The sequence below is a fragment of the Pinus tabuliformis genome, chromosome J, assembly GCF_031772625.1.
Source record: "Pinus tabuliformis cultivar Carrire ecotype Pingquan chromosome J, CPIR1, whole genome shotgun sequence".
Classification (NCBI taxonomy): domain Eukaryota; kingdom Viridiplantae; phylum Streptophyta; class Pinopsida; order Pinales; family Pinaceae; genus Pinus; species Pinus tabuliformis.
In genome coordinates, this window is record NC_142295.1 from 888039847 (window position 1) to 888062995 (window position 23149).

Genomic DNA, 23149 nt, shown 5'->3' on the forward strand with positions numbered 1-23149 from the left:
AATGAAACTTAACATAATATTTTGACATTATTAACATAATTTGACGCTTATAACTTGTTCCAAATATAAATTTTCCAAAACCATTAATCAACATTTGTTTCTTACCATCATTCTTTTCAAGCAACCTGGAGATGAATTTTGTGCCTTAGTGAATTCCAACAAGTCACATGGTGAGCAAGGCCCTCTATGATACCTCAGCTTCATTGGATGCTTTCTCCATAATTGGGAGACCAAACATAAATCTGGAGACATCGCTAGAATCACTACGTCGAATTCTTTGTTTTGGCACTAATTTTGTAATCACTTGAGACAATCAGACTCTTCACAAGTTGAGAACAACTTTGCCACATAGGACCATCTTGGTCGTCAACACATGGTAAAATTATGACTTGACTTACAAAATCCATTCTAGATCATTCTTTTTTTTCATATTTTTTTTTTCTTTTATTTTTCACATATATATTTTTTCTTTTGAATACCCTTTCCTTTCTTCTTCTTTTCCTTTTCTTTTTCTTTTCACTATTTTTCTTTCTTGGAAATAATTTGCAGAATGAAACATTATTTATAATATCTCATATAACAATTAATAGATAATCATCGATTGATCCTATAAATTATAGGACCCTAACAATTGCTTCAATGGGGATGAAATCCTCCTTGTGAGGTGTGAAGAACATTGTATAACAATAGTCTTTATCCATTGTGCAAGTTGTCCTTATTCTATATTTGAACTGATTTAACTGTCAGTATTCTTAAATATGGGTGACAAATCACCAAAATTTTAGGGCCTTCTCTTTGGGCTTCAATTCCTGATGTTAGCCACCCTCTCTCTTCTAGTAAAATAGAATAATGGTATTTACAATTATTCTAAATGAAAACTGGTCTATTCTTGAGGAAAATAGTGTTTGAGAATTTTGTCATTGATAGGTCCCCCTGATAGTCCTTTTCCAGTCAAGTCTTTCAGCAAAAATGCATTGTTTCCTATGAAAGTCGCAATTTTTTTGGGCCCTTTCCACAGACTGTCAAATTTACCATGCTTACCTTTGTCTTCATTCCTTGAGTCCCATTTTAATGCAAGATCATCTATTTGGAATTCATCCACTTTTGTCCTTTTTTCATGGATCTTCTTAATTTTATCCTAAATGAGTTGAGTTTTGTTGTAGACCTCATCCCTGGACTACTGCAACTCTATGGTCTTATTGATCCTTCTTTGTAAATCATTTGTTTTCACTTGTGATTCTTGCAGTAATTTTAGCATAGGAATTCCCATGGAAGTAGGAAAAACAAAATCTACTCCATATACTAATTCGAAAGGAGACATTCCAATGGACTTTTTTGTGCTAATTATGTCAGCCCACAGAGCATTAACCAATTTCTTGTGTGAGGATTTTTTATTTTCCTTCAACAGTTTCTTAATAATATTGAATAAACTATTATTAGAAGACTCACCTAGGCCATTCCCTTGTGGATTATAGGCAGTAGAGTGTCCTAATTCTATATTATACTTATGGAAAAAATCAATCATTCTCTTTTATTTGAACACAACAACATTATAAGTGATTATCTTATGTGGACATCCAAACCTAGACAAAATATTACCTTCCAAAAACACAATGATTACTGTGTATGTTTCTTGTCTGGCTGTAATAGCCTCAATCCACTTGGTAAACTAGTCAGTGGCTATCAAGATCCATCTACGTTGACCTGGAGAGCTTGGATGGATTTCCCCAATAAAATCTAGACCCCATTGTTGAAAGGGAACCTTAACTGAAATGAGTTTCAAAGGTAGAGGCAAAAGCTTTCTCTTGCCTTCAAAGATTTTTCATTGGTGGCACGTGGTAACTTTCTTATGCACATCTCCAAACAAGGCAGGCCACTAAAAATGAGCCCTCGAGATTTCATTCATTGTTGTCTTCCAGTGTAGATGTCCTCCATAATCTCCTTGATGAAATTCTTCCATGACCCTGTCAGCTTCATCCTTCAACGAACAATTTAGAAAAATACCTCCAACATCTTTCCAATATAAAATCTGATATGAAATGTAGAATTTCATAGCCTTCAACTTAATAAACCTAGTTTTTTTCTTTGTTAAACCAGGAGGAGCTTGTAAATTTTCTAATACAAATATAATATCAGCATAGCAAGGAGAGGTAGCAAAGGCTTATGATACCCATGGAGTCCCCAGGTCTTCCTATTCATCAAGTGCATCTATAAAATTAATATCTAGTACATGAAAATTGGACTCATCCATTAGCTTAGCTAATCCATGACCTCTGACGAGATTGGTAGGTCTTATCTCAATGTCATATTCTAGGATAACTGTAATCCATTTTCCTCTTCTCCCATTTGGGTCAGTTTGTGTAAGGATATCTTTTAGCACAACACTTGGAACAAATGCAATGATATGGGAATGCAGTATGTAAACTCTAAAACATTTCAGTGCCTTCACTAAAGAAAAGGTCTGTTTCTCCATGATATTACACTTTAATGAGGCATCTCTTAAATATTTGCTAAAGAAAGCTATAGGTTGTTCATGTCCTTCACTATTTTTCTGTAACAAGACAACTACAATAGTATGTTCAAATGCAAAATAAAAAATCATAAAATCCTTTATAAAGTTAGGGCTAATTCGAACAAGAGCAGTGGTTAAAGCTAACTTTACTTCACTAAAAGTTTTCTTGGCTTCAACATTCCATTTCATTTCAATATCTTTCTTTAGAATTTTTGTAATTGATCTTAAGATCTCTACTAGATTTGGAATAAATCTTCTGAGGAAATTTATCCTACCAAAAAAATATTGAACTTCTTTCTTGTTCCTTGGAGGGTCAATTTTCATTATAGCTTCAAATCTGGTGGGGTATATTTTGATTCCTTTCTTCAAATAATGTGACCCAATAGTTTTCCTTCCTCTAAACCAAAAAGAGTTTTCTTGGGGTTCAAGGATATACCATATTTTCTACGTTTTTCAAAAACCTTTCTCAAATGTAAAAGGTTCTCTTCATCTGTTTTAGAAAACACAATAATATCATCCAGGTAAATGACAATGAACCTATATTTCTCATTAAAAAATGCAATTTCCATTGATTAATGAAAAGTAGCTCCTGCATTCATAAGGAAAACAGTCATTTTTATATACATAAAAGTCCTCCAAGGTGTAGTAAAAGTTGTTTTGTGTTGATCATCAGGATGAACTAGAATCTAGTTGTATCATGAGAAACCATCCAACAAAGAAATTCTACTTGAACCAACAACTTTTTTCAATATGTGATCCATTTTAGGAAGAGGGTAGTTTTCCTTGAGAGAGACTTTGTTTAGATTCCTAAAATATACACAGAGCCTTATTTCCCCTGTTTTCTTTATTGTAGGTACTAGATTAGAGACCCATTTTGAAGATCTTAGAGCTACAACGATTTTTGCATAAAAACATTTTCTGACTTCTTTTCCTATCAAAATAAATAAGAATGGATTCACTCTTCTCAATTTTTGTTTGAAGGGTTTTTGATCTTCTTTGATGGGAATGGTATGTTGTATGATTCTAAATCTTCATAGATCCAAGATTTTAAATTTATATTTAGGAGGTAAGGATTTGGACAACTTCAAAATTTTAGAAATCTCTTCAGTTCCTATATTACAGTCCTCTACCTTGGCTCCTACATGTTCTATTTTTGGCTTCTTGGCTACATCATTGAAATCAAAAATATCTTCCAATGGCACTAATCCTCTTGGCATTGCATTGTCTTTTAATTGCAGAACCTCAATTTATTCTAGATTGTCATCAGTTTTATTTAACACTATTTCCTTTTTATTCTCATCTACATCATTATCTGTGCCAATATGTACACACTAAAATTCATCTTTTAATTGTAAAAAAAATTCTACTTCTTTATCACTTCGAAAAACTTGCCAATATCCTACATTGTCTGGGACAGTTGGCCTGTGTTTTGTCTTGATATCATATTTTTTGTTAGGATGGAATCACATCTTACAAGTATTGGCTGAAGTAGCTAAAGCATTAGCTATAATATTCTAGCCTCTAGGAATAAGAGGCAACTGATATTTAGGAAAAGATTGAAGAAAACCTAAAACTGCATTTTTGTAGGCTCTTAATGTAGGGTGTTTGGTTGAGTACTCAAATTTAATATGGTTAATGATGGTTTTTGAATCCCCATGCACATAAATTATCTTTTCCCCTAACCTCTTTAAAAGTTACAGTCCTAATATTAATGCTTCATATTCAGCTATATTGTTTGTGCATTGAAAATTTATCTTGTAAGAATGTCTCGTAGCTATATTTATTTGAGTTTACAATGAAAACACCTTCCCCTACTCCTTCGTTTCTCACAACCACATCAAAATTCATATTCGATAGGGATTCTCCCTCTTCATCTTGTTTCTCAGTATCTAATTTTATATCCTATGTCTTACTCAATTCAGCTTCCAAGTGTGACACTTCCTCCTCTACAAATCCATCATTATACAAACTAAAAGAGTCAATATATGAATGCATAGAGTACATGCGATAATTACTTGGTTTGTCTTGACTACTCACCATATATTTCATCAATGTTTCCCTGTATAACCTTGTCTGCTGACCAAAAATAGGAATGGTAGCATAGGTTATGTCCATTTGCAAAGTACCCTGTAACATTTCTCCCCATGATCTTGATAGAAGCATTCCATACTTGAGAGGTATGTCTGCCACTACAATATCCATTACCAAACTCTTTGCTGGTATTTGGACTAGAGTAACACATAAATATTTGATTAATCCTAAGAATCTTACTTTTCTCGAATCAAATGAATATAAATCTTTGTAGGGTTTGGTTATGTCTAATCCTAGTTTCTCCATAATAGTTCTAGGCATAAGGTTGTGTGAGGCACCATTATCAAGCATAGAATTGTGCAGAATTGTGTCATGAGTGTTCAAACTAGTATAGAAAGGTGGCACACTTCCATTCTAAGATTTCCTTCAACTTTAGGTAAAAAAAAAACCTCAGGTTGGTCATCCGTTATGTTGATTGTTTCTATCCCTTCCCCTACTTTTAGAGCCTTCATGACTTGAGGTCTATAAGCAGTTTTGTTGATTAATTTTCTGAGAGGAATATAAATTTTCACGTTGCCCAATTCATTTTCAATGCTGAAAGATGTCTGAGGTTTAGCTATCTCTTTGATATTTAGATCTTGTTTTTTAGAAGTCTCCTTTTGAGAATCATCTTTTGACTGACTAGTAGAAGGGTTGTCATTCTGAATTTTCTTGGGAGGATTTTCAACAACATTTTTACTTCTTAAATTTTACTATTTGTGCACCTCCATGATGACATTTTGGTATCCTTGTTTATAATCATTTGACTCTAAAGGGAGGACTTCTGCTTGTGATAGCAAGAACGGATATTTTTACTCTTTAGTTAAGGAAATGTTGTCAATTTCACTTTCCTCAAATAGGTTTATTATATTTTGTTCATGATCCTCTCGTAATTTATATTCTTCATTTACATCATTCTCTTGGAAAGGAGGTCTAATCTTTTGTTGATTAGTTTTGCCTCTATGTTTGATTTGAGGTGGGTTTCTCCTAAGAACTAGGATTTCTAATTGGAGGACGATCTTGATTTTATGTTGGAGGAACCTTATCAGTTAAACTTATCCTTTCCATCATTTTCTCCATTGTTTTAACTAATGTTTTCAACTTAGCATCTGATGAGGAATAAGAAGGTTCTTCCTTAACAATGACTCCCCTCTCATATTTTAGTCTAGCTCTCTTTGCCAACATATTGTCTTTTACACTCACTGCATTTCTCTTCATTTCCTCTCAGGTAGTAGGGTTTCTGTCTCTAAGTCGGTAAGACATATCTGGATCAAAACCATCTGGGAATTTGGTCAGAGCTAGTCATGGTGGGGGTTGTATTGCAGTTGTGATGGAATTGTAAATGTTATTAAATCTAGTGCAATAGTCTTGAACTGTTTCACAAGGGGATCTCTTTAGGCTATCATATTTTACCAAGATTTGGAGAGGATTCTTCTTTACTTCCCATATTCTGAGGAAATTTTGGTGAAATTTTGTGAGATCTGGGATAGAGGTAGCTTGTAATGCTTTAAACTATTTCTTAACTGCCCCTATGAGACCTTGGGAAAATAGTCTCAATTTCACATCATCATCATCAATTTCTTACAAATCTAAATAATCATTCATTTACTCTATATGTTCTTGAGCAATGATTGGCCCTATGCTATCAAAGTGAGGTATTCTACTATGGTAATCTTGTTGCATGGGATTGAGTTTTCCAGGTTAAACTAGTGGGTCATAATGACCTTCCATGATAGGTAAATGAGAGGAAGATGTAACAACAATGGATGTGGATGTTCAAGGTATTAAAGGAGGTGGGATAGTATTTTTTTGTGTTAGTGTAGTGGTGGTAGGGATAGTAGATGAAATGGGTATACTGGTAATAGGGGGATCTTTGGCGGGGTAGTAGTACTAGGTGAAATTACTAGTGGGGTTGGTGATGAAGCAGTAGAAGAAGAAGGTGAAGATCAAGATGATCTAAGAGAATTCTGCATAGCCCGATCTAATTCAATTACTAACACTTGAAGGTTATTAAATTGTTTGATGACATAATCATGAAAGTCTGGATTAATAGGTTCATTCTTAGAAATGTAAGGCTTTAAAATGCTTTCATCAAAAACAGTTTCAGGTGCAAAGTTTTCAGGCTTAGTACGAAAGAGACTATGCTCAAAATCCAAATCAAACTCAAGATCCTCGACAGTTACTAATCTTTTAGGAAGAGAATTAAGTATGGGGAGTGGATTATTAATTTCTTGGCTCTCAGTTAAACTCTTCTTTCTAAGAATAATTTCAGGATTAACTATAATTTTTGGTGGTTTAGGATCTGGATTAGCTCTAGTATATATCTTCTTAGGAGCTAGATCTATAGTAGTATATTTACAAATATAAATTATGTACAACTTATAAGTGGCACACAACCTTAATCGTAGCTATTTATCAACCACAAACCTAGAAATAGCTTTAAGCTTTGAAATAAAAATTTTGACTAGGGAAAATTGAATTCAAAGAAGATTTGTCTGAACTCCCCAGTATTGTCACCAGGATGTTATCACTCTGTAATTTCTTAAGGTTGTGAAAGAAACCCAGAGGTAACCACAAAACTACTTTTAAGCTTAGAAGCTAGCCCTTCTAAACTCAGAGAGGGATCTCTATATTGGATTTAGATTTTTTTTGTGGGATTTTAGGCTAGTTATTAGGTTCAGAGTTTCGTTTTTCTTAAATGTTTGGTTGAAACTACAAGGAAATTCCATTGGGAAATGGGGTCAAAGTCTTAGGGTGATTGGATATAGAAATATCAGAACAAATTGAAACAGGCCAAGGTAGGCAGACTACTAGATCTTTGAAGCTTTTTGGAGTGAAAGGGAGGAAAATATTAATATTCAATTAAACATAGATGATTTTAACATGAATTTTATATTTAATCTCAGTTTGAAAACATATATATTGCTTATAATATAGGATAGAATGTAATTAAACAATTTCAACCCTTCATCTCCTTTTAACCAATATAGATAAGAAAGAAATAATAAAAATAGAAATATAACAAGTTTACAAGAAAAAACATCACCAATTGGACTGACACATGAATCCTGGAATGATCTTTTGTATTAATGAAATGATCACTTTTAACTTAGCGAACACCTTTACATCGAAGTATGCTTTCTTGATACAAGGCCCAACATATGTACTTTGATTTATGAAGTAGTTATACAAAACTTATTAAAATATCTTGATTTGGAATATCAAGATTTTTTACAAAATATCTTAAAAAAAGTTTACGAAAACAATATAGAAATGTAGGTAACTAAAAATTTTGTAGTCTTCTGTCACTAACTTTGAGAATTGTTGGTGATGACTTAGCCTAAAAAAGTGTTTCTTTTCTATTGAAGGTGAAAAATTGTTTTACCCAAGTGATTGGCACAATTTGTCCCATATGTCTTCATCTAGAGTGGAGAATTTAACTAGCTTCATATAGGTTTCATCCACCTCAGTGTACTTTTGAAAAGTAAGTTTGAAAATGAATAAATGCTTTATCTCACATTTGATAAGCAGGTCAAAATCCAAAGCTTCCATGAAGGCTTTTCATGTGATTCTTCCTTTGATGGTGGAAAACTTTGACTTATCCCTGGCTATGGTATATAACTTATGGTGATAATCTTCTATCGTGATCAACTTATCTCCAATTTCTATCAAACTTGGCAGCCCCTTTTGATTTAGTACAATGAATTTCTTTTCAAACTTCTGAATATTGGACTATAAGTTGTGGAACTTGTTCTCCAACTATATCATCAAGCTCCTTTTTGTAAGGACCCTCCTCACCTCCAAAATTGTCCCTGTCCTGTCTCCAATCTCAAACTCCTCTAATTCTTCTTTCGTATTTGAATTCAAAATCCTGATTAAAGCAGTGGCTTCACCTAGTTCTTGTCTTAAATATTCTTTCACCTCTTTAATGAATTATTTAGATCTTTGTAGTAATTCCTCCTCAAAAATAATCTCAATAGAGAGCCATATTTTAGTCATGGCCTCATTTTTTTTCTATCCAAACATTTTCCTTTGCCTGTGCAAGTGTTTGTGCGATGGTAGAATTATTTTCCAACTATTCAATTCTCTAGATTAACCTATGAGTATTTGAAGATCTGGTATGTACACATTATCAATCTTTAATTTCTATTCTTAGAGATTATTTATTTGAGATTTTAACTTCTCAATTTCATGTCCTCTGATAGATAGGTCCTTTATTTCTTTAACAAGTTTTCATGAAGAATATGTAGATTGTGACTCAACTATGATGGCTGCTAAAGTGGATGCCCCTGTTGCTGATGTAGATGCAATAGGAACTATTGTGAGTGGAACGGATACTGAGTGTGTTGACTTTTCTCCCTCCTTCAGCAATTTCAACTTCCTTGATCTGTCCACTCTATTTGATAATAATTTTGAACATGTCTTCCTTCTCTTTCTCTAATTGTCCAACTTATTTTATTTGTGGGTATTCAATGGATGGAAGCTTGAGCTGCTTCTTGAGTGCAACAATGGCAACATTCTTCCTTCTAATGATTTCCTTTGCAACTTTCACCTTGCTGGGATCATATCCCAGTTTAATCACTAGATCCTCTAAAGACTTAATTTGTGTATCTTTAGCCAGAGAAGATATCTTTTATAATTTGACTTGGCAGTGAATGTTGTTGGCGAAAGATTCCATCCTAGAGGCAACCATTGCTGAATTTGTCAAGGTCAAATACAACATTTCCCATGTTTTCTTATGCAAGTCTATTTAATCAATTGTATGAATTTGGTCAAAATTGAAGGAAAAGACGGATTTCTTGTAATCTTCTGGAGTTTTAGGGAAAGAAAATTTATCCTGGAGGAAGGTTATCTGCATATTTCCTTCCTTTGTTTCAATGGTAGAGAGAAGCCTATGCTGTGAGGTTTTCGGTGGTTTCCAAAACTGTGAATAAGTTGTAGCTTTTAGAATCTCATTCTTCTTTTTAATCTCTTTATAATTTGCAAATATATTAGGTTCAACTTGGTTATGAACCAATTCCCCTGACTGAGAGGTATCCAGTGGCTCTTGGGATGCCTAAGAGGATGGAGATCCTATAAAAATATATTCATTTCTGGTAGAAGTATCAGGGTCTGATGAAACAGTGGTGGAATGTATATTTTCTACCCCAAAAATTCTCCTGTTGAATTGTTTTTCTATCTCTTCTTGTAAATTTTGAATTCCTTTCTGTGGAATTTTGTCACTGAAGGGCAAAGATCATCTCTTGGCCTCTTCTCCTGCTTATCCTGTGGTGTTGGAGTCTGTGATGTTGTTGTTGAGAGTACTTGTTCTTCTACCTCCTACAGAGTGTTTTCCAGCCATTGATCTAGTTCATGTATCTTTCAATCTCTAACCTAGGAGTGTGATTATAGGGAGTAGTCTTATGTTCTACTCTTAGTTTTGAAATTACTCCCAAGGGGTCATATGACTAGATGAAGCTGAGTTTCAAGTTGATCTTCTTGAGGAGGATGTCTACTTCTTTGACTATTGTCTTGGTATTGTAGATAAAAGGGTCAACCTGTGTTTTTATTTTAAATTGAGATTTCTTCTTGGGTGCCACAAAGTGCAACTCATCCATGTCAATCATTTGTCTGATATACTCTAGTGAGAAAATTCTCATTGGAACAAACTTGGGCAACTTGTATGGTGGCAATTCACACCCATCAACTCTGATTTCTGTAAAATTCTGGTACAGGTAGCAATCACCTATTTTGGTTTTCTCACTAAGATGAAGAAATATTTTTCTTTGAGGACCTATAATTGGCTCAATATTACTGTTGAATAGGCAAGAGACGGTATATACCAATTGGTCAACATACTCACTGAAAGTAAATTCATTGGATTGCTTCCTTACCAAGCAAGTCCAATGAATTACAGATTGGGCATTTTCTTGCTCATCCAATTTCTGTAAGGGAAACTAAAATATGTTGCCTGGTGGAATAAAAATAAATAACCTAGAATTGAAGCATATTTAAAAGTTCCCTCTGTAGAAATTTTTACGAACTTCTCATGGATAAAATGTGGTAGAAACTCATTGTAGTTAAAGATGGTTGAGGGATTCTCACCTATTTAGAAGACTGACAAAAGACCTATGATGGCCTCATAAACCCATTGATTAGATTGATATACCAGTAAATAAGAACTACTGGAGACAATTTGTTTTGTCACCTCGGGAACATGGAGGATGAATATGGGGAATTTTTCTTAGGCACTTGAGCATCCTCAAGGAAAACTGTTTCAAATATCTTTGTTCTATGTGATAAAGTAAGGTTTTTATAGAATTCCATAAGAGAATCTACTGAAAAATGTTTCAGAGGAGAAAAATTATGGATTTGCAACATCTAGGAAATGGAATCAGAGGTAATTGTGAAAAGGATATCATTGTTTTGGGCCATAACTTCCCTCTGACCGGGAATGTATCAGAATTGGAACCATGAAATGAATTCAGGGAAATAGTAGGTCTGAGGAAAAGTGAATTGGTGTAGGAAGGAGTCCCATAAACCCAATTCATCAATATGATCTATGAATTTATGTTTTAACTAGTTGCGGACTTCATAGAGGTCGAGCTCACAACTTGTTTCAAGTATTTTATATTCTTAGTCTACTAGTGGTTGATGGTCTAAATCAATTAGGGGGCAGAAGGGGTTTTCTTATTTGTAGCCTTAGATTTTCTTTTAGGAGCCATGTTGGAATGGAATGAACTGGGAAGATAGAATTACCCGGGAATCGACTGGATGGAAATTGGTGGTTGGGTGATCGGTTGTAGTGGCAGTTTGATTGTTGACTGGGTGCTGTAACAATTCTAGTCTCTCAATGTCTTGGAACATCACATAAAAAATGGCAATAGAACATGCTTTGGATTAATTGATCAACAAACTTTATTATCGATGTGATTAGGTCGTTTAATAGAGCAGGTCCATTATTGTGGGAATGGGTATGGATGGAACAGTTACATGACAAGCGTAGGATGATGCCATGTGAAGGGGGTGAGTTGATGTGGAGCTGAAGGGATGTGACTACGATGGGAGAGGAATGGATTGGGAGTCCCATGTGGCAGAATTGTATTGAGTGGGGTGGGGATGGGAAGTGCCATTTGGCAGAGAAGGAGTGGAGCGGGAAAGGATGAGTCAATAGTCATAAAGTAGATGGGAAGAGGGAAAGATTTTTTTGGAGGGGGGGGGGCATGGTAAGTAGTTTTAGGTGGGGGGGTGGGGCGGGGGGGGGCATGGTAAGTAGTTTTAGGTGGGGGGGTGGGGCGGGGGGGGTGTTGGGGTTCGAAATGGGCCTTGGGGTGACACATTGCAAAAGTGGGAGGCAAAGAAACTAATTTTTGGACCCCCCCTTCGTTAACTATCGGAGGGGCGGGGGCGGGGGGGGGGGGTCTGAAGTCATCACCCTTAGTTGACCTGGGAGGGTGAGATCGTGGCCTTTCATTTTTGCACAATTTTTTTTACGAAAGACAAGATTGTCGAGTCACCAAAACTTTATTTAAACTATTTGAAATCGTGATTATATAGTGCGATTTAACTAATTAAAAATAACTTAATGAAAACTAATTTGACCACGATTAGATTGTGCACTCAAATAATTAAACTTAACTTAACTCACATTACTCAACAAGTCTAATCACACTTAAATGGTTTGATTAAACAATTAATCCTACTTATTTAACTCTAATGTGACATTTAGACTAGGTACACATCGTTTTGATTTTCTAAAGGTATTTTTGATCATATTTTTTTTTATTTTTTTGAAATGAAGTAGAATTTGAATTTGATTACTTATCAAGGGTATTTTCATTTTTTTTTCAATTTTTCATTTATTTATTTTTATTTTTTGATTTTTCACATATATATATTTTCTTTTGTATCCTTTTTTTTTTTCTATTTTTCATTTTCTTGGAAATAATTAGAAAAATGAAACATTATTTACAATATCTGATATAAAAGTCAACAGATAATTAATTAATTAATCCTATAAGTTATAAAACCCTAAGAGCATGTATGATCTATGGTCTGGTCTGTAACTGGTGAAATGGTATAGGTATGGTTCAGTGATTAATGATTCATTATTTAGTATTTTGATATCTATACGAAGGTGTTATACATGGAATACACGTATATAAACGAGTCTTATTCATTATATTCATGTACAAAATTTGGTGTTTGTTGTTTGTCATTGGGTTCTACGTTTAGTGACTTGATGCTTCAAAAATTAAGTTGTTTTATAGTGTGACAGTGTCCCAGATTCAGTGCTTCAGTTTGGATTTTTGTTTGGGTTTATTGTTGATATGGATCTAGTTTGAAAACATGATGAAAGGTGCACCTATAGGTTGTGTGATGATTGTTTGAAAGGTGGATCTACTCTGAAATATTCTAAAAAGTGGTCTACAAGGAGTTGAGGGTTATAGCCTTTAAAAAGTTGGTAGTTGACCCCTTCCGGTAGGAGCCGGTAAATGAGTTCAGGGGGTTGTAGCTCCCTTCCAGTGGGTGCTGGCGAATGGGAGAATGTTGTAGGCTTCTATAGGTGGGTTCTTGTGTACTGAAAATATTTTTCATTAGTGCAAATGTAATATTTTTCTTTATATCATAATAAATAAGATAGAGACAACAACAATGGTGGTTTTATCCCACATTAGGTTTCCACCTAAAATATTGGTGTTCTATATGTGTTTGTTGTTATTTTTTTATATTTTTTGCTATAAAATAAAAAGTAATTAATCTAATGATGCAATTATTAAAGACAATCATATGATAGAATACATAAAAAATTAGTAAACTAGATATACGTTGGTTTCCTTCTTTGTAGTAGCATACATACGTAGGTTGCTTTAATAACAATATTGTACATATTTGAGAATATAAATTTTATAATTTTGAATTTAAAATATCGATTTACCCCTCCACCCCCTTCCCCCTCAGTTTTTTACCAACAATATGCCGTGCCAAGAGGCAAGGTTGAAGCTTGAGGACTGAGATTCACAGTTCAGGAAGGTTGAGTGATGTCGGGTTGCTCGGTTGGGATGTTTTCCAGATTTCGCTAAGTGTTGGATAAATGGGATGAAAGTGAATAATAATTAAACTTAAGCATGATCACACACTTTATTATGCAACATTGATCACTCAGAACACATGAACAACATACTTCCCTCAATGCGACAACATTGCGATGAGTTTCCCCAAGTGCGGCACTAAAGGTACAATTTGCGATGATAGTGATGAAACTTGTGTAATAGTTGTTGAAACATTGGAAATGAGTGTGATAAATGTCTACATGATAAGAGTGACTCATTAACACAAAGATCTTCCCTTGAAACAAACCAAAACTACATTTGCGGGATGTTCGACGCTTGCCATGCTAAAAGATGACACTTGATTTTCTTCAAAATGGGACAATAACACTTAGAGAAAACACATGTAGTGTCTCTTAATACTTGGGAATACAATAAGAAAATTCAAAGTAGGCTCCAAAAAATTGATGTAAGCTAAAATTTTGGAGGGTGTTGTAGTAGCAATAACAATATGGCATCAATAAAGAGGAAAGCCTAGAAGAAAGTTTAGATGAACTTGGTGTAAGCATTTGAATACTATAAAAAAATATCATACGAGATGAATGTTAATTCATTTACTGTTATTCGAATACTAAAGATAACATTCAATGAATAACTAGAAGTAGAACATTCACTAGGAAAACATATTGAAAGAAAATAATTGATAGAATCTGCTAGAACGTATGTCACAAGTACTTCTACTTTGAGGCAATTTTGATTAAAATAATAACTTTCACACCACAGAGTCTATTGTTTCACAAAATACCAACCCTTCCTTTTTTACACAACTTTATAGAAATTTTACATAACTGAAATCCATAACTTATGGAAAGATTTAATTACAAAATTATATATATATATATATATATATATATATGTATGTATACATAACTTGATGAAAAAATTAGATCAAAAAGGTATATTTACTAAGAAACAACTAATGCATTGAAATTTTAAAATACAATCCATGTTGAACTGTTATAGAAAAAAGTGGGCTAATAGGCTGTAAAATCTATCAATGATGTGGGTTCAAAATGATCACTAAAAATCTAGAATAAAATTTGCAAGACCGCATATTTTCTTCCTTAAAACGCGTCTTTGATATTGATTCATAGCCACCTCCTCTTGAATTCTTCCATAGCCTTATAAAGATAATGCTTACTATGCAAACGATAACCTTCAGAAAATTTTGACAAAATCTATCCATTTATCGCTGCTAAAACTATGCTGCTAGAAGGTACTATTTGGGTACTGAAAAAATATCTAGGCATACGCTGTTAAAATCCCAATAGTGAAAGCGTTGACAAAATATCTGACAATTCTTGTCAAAATAGATCAAAGATCAGTGCAGCCAAACTATCCTGTAGTGCTATCTTTTGATGCTAATTTTAATGTCTATGATGCTTCCAACAAAATGTCCATGTTGTCTATTTGAATTTGTTTTTCTCTTTTTCTTTTCTTAGCTTTAGGGCACTGTTTTTTCCTTTATCATTTTTCTAAGTTTTATTCCTCTTCGAGGAGCTTGAAGTCTCCACCTTGTTGATTAGCAAATCCCTCACTGGTGTATCATCAAGATCAATTACTTGTTTCTTCAAGGTTGGGTTCTGTTGAAATTTAAAATTGAGCCTAATCTTATTTGTGGGACTTGTATGGTGTTTTGTCATCGCATACCTCTTTGTTAAGATAACCTATTTTCCCTTCTTTCTTTCTACATATTTGGATGATCTGGTTTGGTATTTTAATTTTTCTTCTTCACTAAGTTTAACCCCAAATCCTCTTCATGTTTATCAGTTATAGGTTTATTAGTAGGGTAATCCTTTGACAGCTCTAGAAGCTGCTCTTGAGGGGATGTTGAAAGTTTTTCCTTAGGAAGTCTTTTAATTTTTCTTACATACATCTTCTCTAACACACAAATTGAAACAAAATTTTCAATGTGTTTTCCAAAAGAATATTTCATTCTATTTCTAGTAAGGACAAAGGAGGTTGTTTCTTCTAGAGAAAGGTTGGGAACCTTCTCTATTTCCTTTTATTGTTGTCTTTAGGATTGTAAAAAATTGAATCAACAAACACTCCCCAAAATAGGAAGTGCTCCTATGTTCTACCAAATTTTCCTAGTTAATTAATAATTAACATTTTAATTAAAACCTTATGGAAAACATAATGAAGAGAAGACAAATTTTTGTCTTGAATTCTACTTGTCATATTGTTGCCACTATTCAACAAAAAATAAGGCATGTTCATATGAACCTGCCTAGCTAAAGGTGCGAGAAATTTGAAGTGGTACATACACATTCGATCCTAATGAACTTTAGAAGTAAAGTAGCATTCAATAACCTTTAGGGTTTCGCTCCAGCTGTGATTGAGCCAATACCTCTAAGCTCCTTGTCACTAATCCTTGTATTTATGCTCATCCTTTAAGAATAAATGGATGTCAATGTCGAGTAGGGTTCAATTTTTAAACCAACGGTAACCATCAACATGATGGCTTATAACCTCGACGATGATTTCCTCCATAACCATGAAAGAAAGGTATAGAATGATGAAAATTTTCCCATCAAACCCCTCTATGAATGTTTGAGAAACTTCATCATTAAACCCCTAGCACATGAAAAAAATTAGGCCCAACCTACTTGGATAAACTACTCATGAAACTTTGGAAGGGGTTCAAAAATTTCTAGGCCTTTGGGATCATTCTTCCAAAGTTGTCCACTTTTCTCCATAATGACAAATGGATTTGGAAACAAAAGTTGTGGAGAAAAAGTAGAGATTCATCGTTGTTGATTTTGGAATAAAGAACTAACACATAGGCTCCTCAGAAAACAAGAAGGAGAAATGGATAAATAGTTAAATTTCCCTTAACCATAAAAATATCAGACTTTAAAATGACAGGTGGTCAAATAATAACTGCATTCCTTCATGCTTTCATCATGGCCACATAAGCTTCAGTCATCAATACTTTGCTAGAGGATTTAATTTGACCGAAAAAATTCATGATATATCATGGATTTTATTTTGGAAGCGCTATTGTTTAATGACATTTCTTACTTGGTGCCTACTGATTTGGTAGTTCCTCCTTTATTAAAGATCAAGCCATTCACTTCCATTTAATTTTGCGGCACCTTCGTTTTATATTGATGGAATCTATGTTACCAAATTAAATAGTAGTACACACAAAATTTTGATAGAAGCTAGACCTTAAGGCCCAAATTGAATGAACCTTGAAACTTAAAAGTGATAACAACAACCATACCAAAGAACTGGTATGTGAAACAAGAATTAAGAAGAGAAACAATAACATGGACAAGGATCTTTGAAGACTTTGGGGCCACTTTTTGACTGATTGAGGAAGAACCTATCCTGACCACTATGCTATAGCATGTTAGGGAAATTACATTCCATGAAAAATATAAGAGAAGTGAAACTGAAGACTTGGTTTTCACAGAACACTTAAATAATACAAACATCAACACATGTTACACTTCCTAAATAGTTAAGAAGTGTGAAATGAGAAATACTCGCATCACCTAAAATTTGGAGAGACAAAAGAACAATGCACGGTAGAATGGCAACCACTAGCCTAAAATGGTGATCATTGGAGATTATTTGGATGAGGAGACTGTGAACCAAGTGGTGGATTTTCTAAAATAATACCATGACATTTTCCCTACGACATTTTATGAAATGAAGGGTGTTGATGGACAAACTAGCATGCTAGGGTTGTGCAAGGCCCACAGCGCGGTAGCTTTGGTCAACTAAAGAGTATTGTCCTTTATCACTTTGGAAAATATCATTCTCACTTTAGGTTCACTAAGGAATCAAGGAGGGTATCCCTAGATAAGAGAGCTGTCAAGGAGAGGGGTGGAGCTTCTAGAGGCCAAGTTGGCTCAAGGAGGCTTCTCCTTGTCAATTCTCTTGCAATGGTTAAGGAGGGAGACAAGTTCATAAGAGAAAGTGATAATCAATCATCAAGCTTATAACCTTATACAGTTGCTTATCTTATATGAACAAGTCTCATAGAGGAAGGAGGGAAGAATGAGTCAAGGGGTCACTTCACTTGTGGAAGTGAAGGAAGAAAGTTTTCAAGGGAACTTCCATTTGTCTATGTGTAACTTCATGAATAAATGGTTGTGTTTGAAGCCCACTTGTAGAATAGTTAGGATATAGAGGGATCGTTCCACCCTTAGATCAAATATGAAGACTTAACATCCATGGAATCTCACACAGTAAATAAACATAAGTAAGGAAACAGACTGATAAACACAACAAAAGGAATCTCTGAAATGAAATCTTTAAGACTTTTGCCTTGAAAATATTATTAATATTAAAAATAAAACATACACAATATAAGTTTATTTAAAAAAAACAACCCTTGATTCTTCATTTTTCACATCTTTATAGAAGTTTAGAAACAAAAATCCATAGCTTTTGGAAAATTTTAATTACAAAATAGTAAAGGTATATGCATATATATTTAATCTATTAAAAATAAAACTAAAAATACATTTACAATGAAAAATTCGTGCTTTTATAATTAATGACAACAAAAATTGGCCCTGTAGCTGTGAACTTCGCTAAAGATGTGGATCGAAATAGGTCACTAATAATCTACAACAAAATCTAGAGAATCTCGTCTTTATTGCCTCAAAATATTTCTTTGATCTTGACTGATACACTAAAAATGGAAATTTCCCTTTTATCTTTGTTATGTCGTTATCAAGATAGTGATTGTTGTGCAATAAATATTCTCCAAAAATATTTTGACAAAATCAATATCCTTATTGCCTTCAAAACTATGTTTCGAGGGAGTATGATTCAAGTGTTGACACAATATTTGGTTATATTTGTTGTCAAAATTAAATCAGTGAAAAAATTACTGAAATATTTGGCAGCATTGTCAAAAATAGATCAAAGTTTAGCACCGCCAAAACATTTGACAACACTATCAAAACCAGATCAAAAATCAGCGTTGCTAGATCATTTAACATCACTATCTTCGGGATACTTATTTAAGTTTTTCTGTTGTGTCTAACAAAATGGTCATGTTGCTTGTTTCAATATGTTTTGTGTTTTTTATTTTCTTGGGATTGGGGCCCTATTTTTCTCTTTTATTATGTTTCTTGGTTTTCTTCTTCTTAGAGGAACTTCAAGCTTCCTCCTTGTTGATTAGCAAATCCTTCATAGGTATCTCATCAATATCAATGACTTCCTCTTTCAAAGTTGGGTTCTACTACAATTTAGAGTTGATTCGGCCAATATTATCTATGGGCCTTGTATGGTGTCTTTCCATCCCATACATCTCATCTACGGTAACCTCTTTCTCCTCTTCCTTTTGTGCTAGTTTGGATGATTGGGTTTGATCTTTTAAGTCCTCTATCTCATTGAGTTTAACCCCTGAGCCCCTTTCTTGTTTATTACTACTAGGCTTATCAATAGGGTAATCTTCTGGAACCTATGAAAAGTATTCTTGAGGTGAATCTTAATTTTTTTTCCCCAATAACCCTCCTACTCCTTCTTACATACACTTTCTTTTCCATAAGAAAAGAAACATGGTATTCTATTTTTTACCCAACGAAGCTTTTCTCTTGCTTCTAGTAAGAACAAAGGAAATTGTTTTCTTTGGAGCTTCATAGCTTTGGGTAGGGTTATCGGCCTTTCTCTATTTGTTACACTTAATGGATTTTTCATTGGCATCGATTGATCCAACAAACACTCCCTAGAATGAGAATTTTTCCCAAGTTCTTCCTATATTTCTCACATGAATGACGACGAATATTTTAATAAAACCCTTATGAAAAATTCAATGGGGGTAAAACTTGGGTTTTTCTATAATTTTTGTAGGCATTTTCATAAGACTCTTTAATAAGAAAAAATGCATGTTCATTCTTAATTGACCAACTAAATGAACCAAAAAACTCAAGTCGTACATGGAAATCCTATCATACCCACCCTCACATGTAAAAACATTTGTATGAACTTCAATGCATTGTTCCATGTGGGTTTGAGCCATGCTCTTTGCACATTCATCCTCCAATTTTCATTTTGGTGTTATTCCTTTAGGAAATCTGAGATGTTGATATCTAGAAGGTTTTGGTTTTTAAACAATCTATCCCCATCAACTGGAAAGCTTGTTGCCTCAGCACTGACTTCCTCCATAACTAGGAATGAAATGTCATCAAGAGTAAAAACCTTCCCTTCAAACCCCTTTGCGAAGGACCTAGAAACATTTTAATTGAACCCCTGGAGCACATGAAAATACTCTTCCCAACCTGCCTAAACAAACCACTCATACATTTTTGAATAGGCTTCAACAAAAGTCCACTCTCTTTGGATCATCCTTGCACAAAGGCCAGCTCTTTCCCATCTTCGGGAATGGATCTAGAAATCACAAAACCATTGAAGAATCACAACTGATCATGCACTATTTTATGAACAAACAACCAAGAGCTACTTCCATAGAAACCTAACACAATAAACATAAAAAACCTATAACCTTAGTTATAAAAATATGGAAATTCAAGTTGAATGTTGGACATAAAATGAATAAACTCATCGCGCATCCATCATGACCAACATGCACATTTTCATTTGGTCATTGGAATTTTTTTTGGAAAATCTAATTTGACAGGTATATAATGATTATAGTGCATGAATTTGATCATCCCACCTATAGGATGATATATTCTACGTCACATGGTGTCAACACATTTGACAACACCTACCTTACAAAAATACATAATATTCACTGCCATTTATTTTGGAAAGGCCTTCTTTTATCTCGTTAGAATTAGTGTTTCCAAAACAAATAGAAACGTTGTTAAGAATTTAGAAAAACTTAGTCGATAACACCCCAATTGAGGTGACCTAACTAATTTGAATTGGATAATAGACTCAAATATCCAGAAAATACCAAACTTTTTTTGGGATCCAAGCCTACAAATCTAGGAATCACAAGGCTTCTTACTTTCCAAGGAAATAATCCCATGCTCCTCAACACGTGTCTTGGGTCCATAATCAATCCCATGCAATGTGCTCTCAACCCATGTATCCTTAAGTGAAGTTCTCATCCTCCAAATTATGTCATGTGATCCCAATGCCCCTAGGGTCAATCTCATTTCCTCCTATTTCGTAGTGCTCATCATCCAAGGTAGGTCCACCTCCTATGCCAAGAAACCATCTTCTTAAACCTTGAAAATTGTTAGGTCCATTGAATTATGAATGAGATATGACATTATAATTTCTCCATATGAATTATGATGAATTTAGATTTGGGGAACACCCCACTTGAAGTACCCTTGTTCCAGGAGTGTGGGGAGTGCAGGGAACATGTCACCTACCCTTGAGAGCATGTCCCCATGTAACATTGCAAAAGACACACTCTTCAGGTTCTCTTGGCACAATACATAGAATGGATTTTGTCCAACTGAAGTGAAATAGATCAACATATAACTTTTCAACTATATCCTCAAAATCTATAAATATCTTCCAAGAAGTGAAAATAATATAACTGTTCTCCTTAAATAGTGTAAAAGGTCCTTATATTAACGTATTACAATCAGAAAAGGAAGTCCAAGAACCCATAAATCAACATGATAATATTAATACAATTAATTTTCTTGAGTTATCGTACTAATAATTCCACCCTACACTTTCTCAATATGAAATTGTCCCTTAGGCAAGAGAATATTGTATTTTTATAAAGAATCAAATATTGAATTTGATTCTCTGTAAACATGTGTGAAGGAAATCTGATTAGATAGTCTTTAATTCTATTATACATATTTTTCTAGACTATGTAATAAACTATTATATACAAGCAAGAGATTCTTCAATATTAACTAGTGAAAGTTACCAAAAATGTGTAGATTGTATTGCAATTTCTCCAATGCCAACTTTAGTAAATGCTTCAACTGCATAAATTTTCCAAATTTATCTATACCTTTTCTCATATTAGCTTTGAACCTAAAGAAGTGTGGGACGGATGCAAAACACCACAAAAACTGTAAAGGGAATCTAGCCCTTGACATGCCCCATTAAAGAACACCCTTGACTAAGACTTATCTATCATCAACTGCCCCACTTGTTTGATTACTTTAGGACTAATAAGGGTCTAATAGAGCTAGAATAGTGAGAAGACTTGTGTTGTATCTAGAAAGTAGGAATAATTCTATTCTGAAAAATCACCAAGTTGTGTGCTAACCATACTCCCCATAGGACTATAAAGGGAAGTGTCCTATAGAGTTTCAGGTCCTTTGTTTCAAACTATGCCTTCAAAGGTCAAATAAGCTCCAACACATGCCTACATGTAAATGATCCTATTATAGTATCCATGTCTCTACATATCTTCTTAATTCATTCAATATATATATATATATATATATATATATATATATATATATATATATATATATATATATATATATATATATATATATCACTACAAAAAGATGTTTTAGACCTCAATACACCCATCATCCTACCATATGGAAAATAATTTCTAGGACAAGTGGTAAGACTCAAGATCATCCCTAATGGGAGCATTGATCTTCATTACTTCTCTAGGGTTTTAGCCACAAACTCTAGGTCTTCCTTTATTGCATCACAGAAGCACTAAGAACTCTCCATGGAAATTATATATATGGAATAATGAGTATAGTGTAGACAATGACATTGTCTTCCCTTTATACAAAGTAGGTGACAAAGGACAACATTGGTAAAGAGGAATAATTACACAAGAGATTTAATTTAATGCACAAGATAAGGTCTCCAAGTTAATTTCTCTCTATCCAAGGTATACATGTCAAGAGAACATCCTCAGGTGGTACACTGGCTAAGCATGGGTTGCAAGTGTCAAGTGCTCTTCATCATAAGGCTTCTTTCTTTCCAAGGAAATAATTTCATGCTCCTCAACAAATGTATCTTGGGCCCATAATTATTCCTATATAATGTGATCTCAACCAAAGAATCCTCAAGTAAATTTATCATCCTCCTAAGGTTTTCCATGTGCTCCCAATGCTCCTAGGGTCAACCTCCTTTCATCCTATTCCCTAGTTTTCCTTTCCTCGTATTGCATAGGTCCATCTCCTATGCCAAGCAACCATCTTATCAACTTTCATGCCATGTAGAATATATTAATTTTATTTAATATAACCACTTCCTCAAGAAGTGTGCCACTTCTAGCACCATGTCCAAGGCCAAGCAACCATGAATAAGAATATCCCTAAACTCATCTAGAAAAAGGTTTATAAGATACAATTTAGGAGCCAGGGTTTCACTGTACACCCCTCATAGTTTCAAAACAACCAAAAGTTAACAATTTAGGTCATGGAATCACAATTACTTATCTATTTCCTTCCATAATATCAGGTGTTTTCCCTTAATGGACTCACTTCCTTTGGGAAATCCTTCCTAACAAGGTTAACAACTGAAGTACAATTTGTTTATTATCTTTTGGGAGAGCTGTGGTGGTAGTATGTAGCTCAAATACAACCAATTCATATCA